The following is a 12,244-nucleotide window of genomic DNA, read 5'->3' as shown; positions in this document are numbered from 1 at the left end:
ATGGCCCCATTCATTCTTTCCTTTACACGGATTAGTCGTCCTGGTCCCTTTGCAGAAAAACAGCCCCAAAGCATGATGTTTCCAACCCCATGCTTCACAGTAGGTATGGTGTTCTTTGGATGCAACTCAGCATTCTTTGTCCTCCAAACATGACGAGTTGAGTTTTTACCAAAAAGTTATATTTTGGTTTCATCTGACCGTATGACATTCTCCCAATCATCTTCTGGATCATCCAAATGCACTTCAGACGGGCCTGGACATGTACTGGCTTAAGCAGGGGGACACGTCTCGCACTGCAGGATTTGAGTCCCTGGCGGCGTAGTGTGTTACTGATGGTAGGCTTTGTTACTTTGGTCCCAGCTCTCTGCAGGTCATTCACTAGGTCCCCCCGTGTGGTTCTGGGATTTTTGCTCACCGTTCTTGTGATCATTTCGACCCCACGGGGTGAGATCTTGCGTGGAGCCCCAGATCGAGGGAGATTATCAGTGGTCTTGTATGTCTTCCATTTCCTAATAATTGCTCCCACAGTTGATTTCTTCAAACCAAGCTGCTTACCTATTGCAGATTCAGTCTTCCCAGCCTGGTGCAGGTCTACAATTTTGTTTTTGGTGTCCTTTGACAGCTCTTTGGTTTTGGCCATTGTGGAGTTTGGAGTGTGACTGTTTGAGGTTGTGGACAGGTGTCTTTTATACTGATAAAAAGTTCAAACAGGTGCCATTAATACAGGTAACGAGTGGAGGACAGAGGAGCCTCTTAAAGAAGAAGTTACAGGTCTGTGAGAGCCAGAAATCTTGCTTGTTTGTAGGTGACCAAATACTTATTTTCCACCATAATTTGCAAATAAATTCATTAAAAATCCTACAATGGGATTTTCTGGAATTTTTTTTCTCAATTTGTCTGTCATAGTTGACGTGTACCTATGATGAAAATTACAGGCCTCTCTCATCTTTTTAAGTGGGAGAACTTGCACAATTGGTGGCCGACTAAATACTTTTTTTCCCCACTGTATATATATATAATAGATTTATTGTAAAATTAACTCTGTCCATAAGGTGTAGATAGTAAGTATAGACCGGAAGTAGAGGCCTGGGCATTGTTGTTCACTAATTTACTCCAAGTAGGGAAAGGATGGTGGGGTTGAAAAGTAATAAAGGGGAGTATATATATTTAAAAAAAAAAAAAAAAAAAACATGGGGGATTGGAAGTGATGCAGACAATTACATTGATAGAAGATACAATCTATCTGCAATATTAAGCTGATCCATTCCCCCCAAAAAAATAAATACACAAAAAAATAAATAAAAAAAATGCCCTGATGTGAAAATAGGTTGCAACATGCCAACTCTCTTCAGAAATGACCATAATCACTTCAGTTTATCTCACAGAACAATAACAATACGAAAAATAACATACTTTATGAAATTCATTCACAATGTGAGAAACGTACATATTTTGTCTTTCTTCCAACAAACCACCAGTAAGGCAACCAAGGTTAACAGGGGGACCACCACAACAAAAACCACCATACTATCTCTGACACTTCAATCACCGCATTTTCCATCTGTATGGAAAACAATAGGACATATTAAACATTCACTAGGTACAGAACACAACTTCAACATAGTAGTTTGAAGGATTTTATTGTAATGGAATGGGAGGTAGTTGAGGTAGTGAAGGGGGAGTGTGATGCTCAAGGTAGGTAGAGGTTTGTCTGTCTGTAGAAACAATAACAAAGTGGTCACCCCACCTGTATTTTGGTAAAAAGCTGTGGGGTGGGCTTGGAGAAATGTAACCACTCTCAAGTTCATAGACAGAGCTATGGATGCAAGGACTGACCATCCATGATATACAAATGATAGTTTTAACCATGTTTTGAGGCTATACAGTGTTTGTGTACATTTATAATGTTTACAAAACATTGGAGTAAAACAAGCTTGTATTTTGTGTTCTGATGGAGTACGACAGTTGAACTAAGCTCATGAGGAATTTATAAGTTATATTCTTCAAGATGCAATGGGTATCTATTATTAATTTATAAGTCAAAAAATGGATGTAGCAACTAACCATAAAATCCTATACATTGAGCTTGAAAAAACAGTTGAGTCACATTGAAATAATCTACATTCGTGACCTTATAACAGACTCAATAACATTTTACTAATTGATTTCACCATAATCGATAACAAAGCTAATAACTGGTTTGTTGAAAATATATAAAGTATGTTAAATACTAGGTCAACCTTACTCCATATTTCCATAATTGGCTCCTTCAACGTTGTATGGCTGACATAGCATACATACGTTTCCTTGTCTGCCTCTGGGATCTATCTGCACACTATTATCATCATTATTGGGGTAGACTGTACTCCATCGTCTTTGTTCAATTGGACACCATTCTTCTTAATATTAATTATCACATCTTTGGGATAGAAACCTGTCGCCATGCAGGTCAGGCGGACATTTCCTGCAGTTTTGGCCTTTTTAGCAAACACATAGATCTTTGGAAGGGCTAAAGAGGGAATAAACAGAGAACATTAATATTTCATTTCTAATCTCACAGGTCCTTTTCTGTTAACCAATTGTTAGGCTACACTATTTAAGAAGATTAACATTCATAAGTACTCACAGTCAGCGCTACTGAATTCTTTGTCCCCATATGCCATGAATTTGGACAGCCAGTCCACACACTCCTTCTCCAGGTAGCCCTTGGTGTACTGGTTGAGGATCTGCACCTCGTCCCACTTCCTCTTAGTCGGTCGGCAGAGCTTGATCGACTGGGGCCACCCACTGCATAGTGGTATCATCAAAGGCCAGGAAGTCGTCACCATCGCAGCTGTATTGGTCAGTGCCCTTTTTTAATTTCAATGTGCCATCTGGCTGTATGTCAATCTCACAGCCATGCTTCCACTGAAGGATATGGACATCTGAAACAAATGAAAAATAATGAAAAAGAAGGTAGATAGATACCTAATAACCCACAATTTAAGAAAAATATAAATGTTGAGCGTAGGACAAAATGCAGGCGTAGTTTCTCACCAGTGTTGTTGTGCCTCATGCGGTCCATCAGGATGTTGACATTGACTTTGAACCACTGTTCATTGCTCTTGCGTGACTGGGTGCCTTTTTCCCAGTAGTCTGCTGGCAGCTTCTCTCTCATCCAGTCCTGTTTGGGAATTTTCTTCTTTGCCACACTGTCATAGTAGTCGATCTGTCCATGGCAGTGAACTCATAGATACCAGGTAATTAAACTGGCTTTGAGAGGGTAGTGTAGATGTAATTCAGCGAGTAGATCTCTGTAGGGGAAAAAATAAAACATTTAGATAATTTGTCTCAATTTGCCTTCTCTCCATGTAATCTGCCGTAAAACATTCAAGTTGCACTACGCAGAAATAGCTCTGTCATTTCCTGGTTGCTAAAACTCTAACAGTTAACCTAATTTCAGTTTGTGACAAAATAAGCTAGTATAGTAAATCATTGTACCATCTAAACCGCTGTGAAATATATTATCCATAATCAAAAGTATTGTATTTTCAGTTGTTTGATCTGGTGTACTAAACCAAAAGTAAAAGACGCAAAAACGGTATGCATTGAAATAGAGCACACAGAACATATCTCTCCCTCCCATCCCGGAGGACCTGAGCCTTAGGACCATGCCTCAGGACTACCTGGCCTGATGACGCCTTGCTGTCCCCAGTCCACCTGGTCGGGCTGCTGCTCCAGTTTCCACTCTTCTGCCTGCGGCTATGGAACCCTGACCTGTTCACCGGACGTGCTACCTTGTCCTAGACCTGCTGTTTTCAACTCTCTCTCTCTAGTGCACCTGCTATTTCAACCTCTAAATGCCCGGCTATGAAAAGCCAAGTGACATTTACTCCTGATGTACTGACCTGTTGCAACCTCTACAACCACTGTGATTATTATTTGACCCTGTTGGTCATCTATGATCGTTTGAACATCTTGGAGAAAATCTGTCCTTAATGGCCATGTACTGTTATAATCTCCACCTGGCACAGCCAGAAGGGGACTGGCCACCCCTCAGAGCCTGGTTCCTCTCTAGGTTTCTTCCTAGGTTTCTGCCTTTCTATGGAGTTTTTCCTAGCCACCGTGCTTCTACATCTGCATTGCTTGCTGTTTGGGGTTTTAGGCTGGGTTTCTGTATAGCACTTTGGGACATCTGCTGATGTAAAATGGGCTTTATACATAAAATGTAATTGATTGATTGATATCAACCGCCTCCTAGACTTGCTTTCAATTAGAATGATAGAGTTCTATGTGAATTTGGTCACTTTGCCCAGAAAGTTACATATTGCCACTAGGAAATCACTGTGTCAACTACTTAGGTCTATCATGTCTGTAAGGGCCAACTAGTCAAAATCATTTATTCAATGAAATATCATAGCAGAGAGAAGTCATACTATAGCCCTGCATCATGATGTCTAAATGGTAGTTTTGGTTACATATGTAGCCCTTATAGGCCTTTTACATTGCCTATTGAAGTATTAACCTATGTATTAATCAATGAACACAATTTAAGTAAAATTAATTATTTTCAGAACTTGTTTATTAGTCCTATGAATCGTCAAACTATTAAGAAAACAATGAATATCCTGTTTCCTGTGTGTTTCATATTTTTGTTAAACAGCGTTAGTCCTTTAGCTACAGTGTTAAATTTCAAACATACCAGCAAACAACATTATCAAGGAGCATTTGTGTTTTACAAAAAGTTGATAATGCTATGCGGGGTTTTCATAAGGCTAAACAAAGTAGCTATATCATCTTGCCTTATGGCTAGCCTGTAAGTGCACATTAGCGAGTAACGGTAATCAATTAAGTGGGATAACGCACATAAGGTTGACTACATAAACTATAAAACGCAATAAAACACATATCTTGTGTCGTAGTAAATATATTATGTTATAGCTTGGTCTGACTAAAATCTTGTGCATGACCCATCTTGTGTTGGGCCTTTGGATTTAATACAATGCACAAAGACTTCTATCTTGTCGGCCTTATCAGCAGGTGGCTATGGACAACACCCACGCCATAGGTCTCTCAGTTCTCCCAACTCACGAGTTATTGCTCTGAGGACATACACACACACACCCCCACACACACACACACATACACACACACACACACACACACATCATCATTGTTAAACATACACACATACACACACACACACATACACACACATAACACACACACACACACACACACACACATACACACACGCACACACACACACACACACATCATCATTGTTAAGCACACACACAAAAAACCCCCTTCTCTTAGGCTGAACATCTGAAGACAGAGAACCCGACTCAGAGCCAATGCAATGGAAGTGACCTCGACCAACTCATCAGGACCAATCAGAAGATCAGAACTACTAGAATCAACCTACTTTATTTTATTGTATAAAATGTCAGCACACAATGTTTAGGGGCTCGCTCTCTCAGATATCTCCCTACGAGGTTGTGAACGGGTCCGTGCACGCTATTTACAGATATCTTTACCTCTGAATAAACTGCCTCATATTATACAATTATCCACCTTGTCCGAAAGTCTCTACTTGGTCTCCGTTCTCCAGTAAACTTGTGATCATCAACAAACTTGGTAGCAGAGGATGGTTTTCTAACTCTGAATTCGGTCCATAAAAGTTGATAGAGACAGGAGACAAGTAAGAGACGGATCTGAAAGGACGGGTGACCTGTCCGCAGGAGCAGCCGGGAATCCAGCTCGCCTCAGGAAACTGATCTAGACGGCCGTCAATACAAAGGTAAGCAGAACCTGTTAAAACAAAATCTGCATATTGTATTGTAGGATAAACCCAAATTATGATCAGTAGTACTGGGCGTGAGTATGGATTACTGATAAATTTATAACATATCTATTATGACTCAAAAGGCACATATGTAAAGATATCTGAATTCTTTAGGGTTTTTACTGTTGAAATGTGACTCTCTAGGGGAGGAGTCTAGTTACAGAGGTTGTGGTTCACGAGAGACGGACCCTTTTATTTTTTGCTGTTGATATCTGAAATCTTAGGTTTTTACTGTTGAAATGTGACTCTAAGAGAAGAAGTCTAGTTACAGTGGTTTTATTTTCTGTTGAAATGCGGCTTTCTAGTGAGGAGCCTATTACAGAGGTTTTGGTCCACAAGCGATGGACCCCTTTTATTTGATCCACAAGAGAAGGATCTGGTGACTTGATAAAAAGATTCAGATAGTCGGGTTGAGTTAATTCCGTGAGAATCCAAGTCCAGAAAAGGTTCTCCCGACTAGACGCCAGTTGAATGGTTTAAACGACTGGGAGTCTCCTTGAGGAGAATCAAAAAAATAAAAATAAAAATACAAGTTCAGATAGTCGGGCAATTGGTTGACGTGGCACTCAACTATATGTACTGTGAGGAACTTAAACTGAATTCGTGTGTTGATGCTGATATGTAATGAAAAATGTAATTGTTGAAATGATAACCTGAATGTTGTGTAAGATTGGCCGTTTCATGAGACTAACTAGTTGATAACTTTTAAGAGGACCACCGAGTCCTATTTTGCCTGTTATGTAGCCGCTGCGCTAAAAGCTGACTTGAACTTTTTCCCTCTTGTGGAGTTGGTATTTCCTTAGTTCCTAAAATTAAATTGATAATTATTTTAGGAGCGCTCGAGTTTGCTAATATATTCTTCCAAAAGGGCGATTCTGATACCTTTTGGGAAAATATATAATAACTCGAATACCTGGAAAAACAATAATAACTTTTGCAAAATAATTCCTAAAATTAAATTGATAATTATTTTGGAAGCGCTCGAGTTTGTTAATATATTCTTCCAAAAGGGCGATTCTGATACCTTTTGGGAAAATATATAATAACTCGAATACCTGAAAAACAATAATAACTTTTGCAAAATAATTCCTAAAATTAAATTGATAATTATTTTGGAAGCGCTCGAGTTTGTTAATGTATTCTTCCAAAAGGGCGATTCTGATACCTTTTGGGAAAATATATAATAACTCGAATACCTGAAAAACAATAATAACTTTTGCCAAATAATTCCTAGAATTAAATTGATAATTATTTTGGAAGCGCTCGAGTTTGTTAATATATTGTTCCAAAAGGGCGATTCTGATACCTTTTGGGAAAATATATAATAGCTCGAGTACCTGAAAGACAACAATGATTTTTGCAAAATAATTCCTGGGATTAAATTGATGATTGTTTTGGGAGCGCTCGGGTTTGTTAATGTATTCTTCCAAAAGGGCGATTCTGATACCTTTTGGGAAAATATATAATAGCTCGAATAACTGAAAAACAATAATAACTTTTGCTAAATAATTCCTAAAATTAAATTGATAATTATTTTGGAAGCGCTCGAGTTTGTTAATATATTGTTCCAAAAGGGCGATTCTGATACCTTTTGGGAAAATATATAATAATTCGAATAATTGAAAAACAATAGTACCTTTTGCAAAATAATTCCTAATAATAAATTATTGAAAAATTCTTTGTGTACGAGGGTGGGACATCAGAGATAAGTCTGAGTCAGCGCCAAGAATACATTGCTGGTTTCGGCCAGTGACGGGCTAAGTGCACCAAGATAGTCTAAAAACAACAACTGTATAACCATGGCAACCACTACCGTCCCAAAACTCAAGTTTAATGAATATCTAGATCAAAAAATACAGGATAGAGCGGGAGGGAAAGAACAGTATAAGACAGTGAAGAAAGTGTGGGAGGGAGTGAAACTCAAATGGACACAGGCAGGTTACTTTAGCGGGGGTGCCCCGTCTAAAGGGCAACTCACCTCTATGGAGAAAGAGCTAGGGGAGGCAGTGAGGGAAGGAACAGAAAGTGAAGTGGAAAGGAATAAGTCTCACTTATTCAAGAAGGAAGGGACTAAACACAGAGAGAGAGCAGAGGCTGAGCTAAGGATAGGTACGTGGGCAATTGAGGAAACACGACGAGCACACCCATACAAGAAACCAGACATGATGGGTGTGGTGATTGAACCCACAACTGAGACAACACCAATAGTGGGGACACAGTCCATGAGTGACATACCAGCGCCCTCAGCACCACTGTATCCGACCCTGCCACAGGAAGCGAAGAGCACACCACCCGCATACACACCCACTCCTCCAACTAACCCTTATAACCCATTCCTAAGTCCTGCAGTGGTACAAGCGCCTGTGTTCGTGGTGCAAGGAGGACACCTAGAGGGGGAACATGGCACTAAGCGTAGGGCAAGGAGTACTTCACTGTGTGGAAGTCCGAGCCAACAGCGAGCCACAAGGACGAGAGGAGCCACACCCGGCCGGCGGAACCCAACCCAGACCCAGTCCCACAAGTGGGGGTTCCAACCCAGAGTCCCTGGTAATGATGACTCAAAACCAACCGTCAGATCTATACAGGAAAGGGGGAGCATCTGGCCTAAGACAAGCAACTGCACCCAATCAGCCTAAACCCAGACTCTCAGAATGGTTTGTCGAAAGAGAAAGGGGAAGTACCCAATCCATGACAGAAGGGGGTGCAGGGGACAATGAGCTTTGGGGGTCGATAGGGTCTGGCTCATTAAGAAGCTCACGGGGGGTCTCAATCGGGGACCAACCAAGTGAGGATGATGAAGGAGAACAAAGGAAGGAAGAAAAAACCTATGAGGATGAGTGGGATGCGTGTCAGGGACAGGCGTCACATAACACAACCATAATAGAAGAAGCAGAGAAGGGGAAGACCTGGGCCTTGAAAGGGGTGATGGTGGGGGAAGTTGTTGACTTGCATGAACCCATCAGAAAATCTGCCAGACTTAGGGAAAGGGGATTGAACTCCCAAATGCCACTTAGACCAACAGCAGACCGACAACATGAAGAATACCAACCCTGGAAGATGACTGACCTGACCGCCCTGATGGATCAGATGCCCAGCCTCCATGGTGGAGCGTCTGCTTGGCTGTTGCAACTTCAAACCCTTACATCTGGATTTAGGCTTGCTCTGGCAGACATGAAGGCACTCTTGGCCAGGGCCACAGATCACACCACCATGATGGTACTGACAAGAGAGGCAGGTCTGGAAAAGAGCGGAGGTGTGACGCCACCGGAAGTCTATAGAACTGTGTTGTGGGAAGTTCTGAGGAGGGCATATCCTACCGAACGAAACCATGCAACACTGACCTCTTTACCATCGGTCCTGGGGAACAGCCAGCTGCCTACCTGGACAGGGCCAAAACCACCTGGAGAACGGTCCATGACGAACCATATGATCACTCCGACACCACGTGCAGCATGTGGAAAGAGATGGTGGTGAGCGGGACCCCAAGTGACGTCCGAACCAAACTAAGGGGAACTGTGGGATTAATGGCACTCCCTAGGGCGCAGTTTAGCTCCCATGTTCATCATCACATCACCCAATACAACAAAGACAAGGGAGGGGCGGAAACACATGTCCAATCCCTGCAGGTGCAGCTGCTCAAACTACAACTGAAAGAGGCACAGAAGGGAGATAAGCCAAAGAAACAGATGGTGGCTGAAGACCAACCTGACATTTCTCAAATAATTGAAAAAACTGTCTCACAAATGATACAAACACAACAGCCGCCTCCAACAACACTCCCAACGATCGCAATGGTGCCTCAGCCATACTATCAAGCACCAACTCCACCGTATCAGCCACCGGTGGCACCATACCAGACTCAATGGGGACAGCCAAGGACACAAGGTAATGGGGGGGCCTGTTACAATTGTCATCAATATGGCCACTCTGTCAGATGGTGTCCATTACCACCCAGTCCGCAACAACTACACTGGCTGGCAAACAGGGGTAGAGGTTATGCCTTCAGATCAAGAGGAGGCCCAAGACCGATGTACCAGCCACATGCTGCCCTACCAGCATATAACCACCCACAACAAGACCCAAACCAACAGCCTAACCAGCAGCCAGCTCCTACCTTCCAGGGCATGTCAGACGAATATCCTCCCTGGCCCTGAAGCTGCCCACCACCACAGAACGGGAATGGGGGTCAGCATTTTCCACTCCACACTGAACCAACTGCCATAAGATCTCGTCAACCACTCTCTTCGGAATCAATACAGGTGGTGGGGGTATCAGGAACACCCGAAGCACAAAACAAGACCATACCATTGCTCTTCCAATGGGGCCCTTCCAATTTGAAGCATCAATTCCTATATTGTCCCAACTGTCCAATCAACCTATTAGGAAGGGACCTATTGTGCAAACTGAAATGTTCAATCTACCTTACCGAAAAGGGTGTGGAGGTTTCCATTGATCCCATTACCTCCACACCAGTTCATCCAGTTAGGGTGCTGATGCTACCCATCATCCCAACCCCAGTGCTCTCCTTGACCCAAGAAATATACTGGTTGAAGTGCATCGAATCCGGCCAAGGAACCCCTGAGGTTCAATTCAAGTTCAACCAGCTGAGACAACTCATTTACACATTTCACCCATACAAGACTCCTCAAGCTGAAATCCACTGTACACTTAATGTGACTGATAATGATGTCAACCCATATACCGATGACTGGGATGAAAACATGATGCACCTGACACCAACAATCAGATGTTGTACCATAGTGTGTGGACAGGAAGGAGTGGCTGCTCCGGTTATCCTACCTTCCCATTTGAAATCCTGGTACCTACTGGGCGAAGAATCTGCTCCCCATGTTACACTGGCAGTTGGAAACGGTTTTGAAGCAAGGAGCCTTGGGCCTATGATCAGAAGAGCATCCAAACTCCAGTGGGAACCCACCCAAACTCCAGGAATAACCAAAGCCACCACTGAGAACATGTGGAGGTTTATGACAGTTGACACAGAGGAACATTGCCTTCCTGAACGTTTGACTCTCCCAAGACACCATGGTAAACCTTACACAGACCACCCCTCATCACAAGCACTGCTTTCCACCATTGATGAAGGCATATGGACACACACCCCATTTGATGTTGGACAACTACAGGTGGCACCAGTCACCATCACCTTACTCAACCCTGATCAAATTCCTATCTACCGAACACAGTACCGTCTGAAACCTGAACAGACCATGGGGATCAAACCAACCATAGATGGGTTGTTGGGAGCTCGTGTCATATATCGCACTGTGTCTCCATGGAACACACCAATCTTACCAGTCTTGAAAACAGGAGGTGAAACATACCGGATGGTACAAGACTTCCGAGCAGTGAACGACGTCACTGCACCCATTGACCTACCTGTCCCTGACCCTCACATTACACTGAGTAATCTCTCACCAAAACACCAATACTTCACCGTTGTGGATCTGGCTAATGCCTTCTTCAGCATTCCACTGGATGAGGCTTCACAGCCTCTCTTTGCCTTCACATATGAACATCAACAGTATACGTATTCGGTTCTTCCACAGGGTTACAGGTGTTCTCCCGGAATCTTCAATCATATCCTAAAGACACACCTGGCTGAATTGAAAATCCCTGAAGGAGTGATACTCATCCAATATGTAGATGACCTTTTGCTGGGGGCTCCCACATCTGATCTCTGTCTACAAATGACAAAAACCCTACTTGACTTCTTGGCTGTCAAAGGCTACAAGGTCAAAATGAGCAAAGTCCAGTCCTGTCGCAGAACTGTCCTTTTCCTTGGCAGAGAAATCTCAGGAGAAGGTGCTGGTCTCTCGAAATCCCACCGAGATTCCATACTCCATCATCCACGTCCCATCACAGTGTCAGGCATGTTGTCCTTCCTGGGGTTGACAGGGTACAGCCGTACCCACATCCCTGACTACACATCCAGGACTGAACCACTGAGAGAAATAGTGAGAGAAGCAGGACCAAGAAACTTACACTCCTCACTTACCTGGACACCTGAAGCATCAACAGCGTTTGCTCTCCTAAAAACCGATCTCTCGGTGGCAGCAGCTCTGACAGCACCCGACTACAAAAACAAATTTCATCTTGATGTTTCTGAAAAGGAGGGGTTCACTTCTTCCATCCTTTTTCAGAAACAAGAGGGGGAGAGAAGAGTACTGATGTATCATTCCTCTAAGTTGGACCATATTGAAGCAGGTCAGACAACATGTTCCAGGTACGTGGCTGCAGTGGCAAAAGCTATTGAAAAAACCGCCCACCTGGTAATGTGCCACAAATTGGAAATCCATACGCATCATGGGGTTGCAGCATATCTGATGAGCAAGGAATTCACGTTCAGCGCTGAAAGAAAGAACAAAATCCAGAATAAATGCACCCAATCACACATTA

The 12,244-nt window shown here is 42.8% G+C and overlaps 1 pseudogene; it reads right to left on the bottom strand.

Moving 5' to 3' along the window:
- Nucleotides 1-2,324: 2,324 nt before the first annotated feature.
- Nucleotides 2,325-9,243, bottom strand: LOC121566587 (annotated as a pseudogene).
- Nucleotides 9,244-12,244: the final 3,001 nt, after the last annotated feature.

This window comes from Coregonus clupeaformis, chromosome 8, assembly GCF_020615455.1.
Source record: "Coregonus clupeaformis isolate EN_2021a chromosome 8, ASM2061545v1, whole genome shotgun sequence".
NCBI classification, from domain to species: domain Eukaryota; kingdom Metazoa; phylum Chordata; class Actinopteri; order Salmoniformes; family Salmonidae; genus Coregonus; species Coregonus clupeaformis.
Note: the sequence above shows the minus strand (reverse complement) of the source record. Positions and strands in the feature narration are given on the sequence as shown.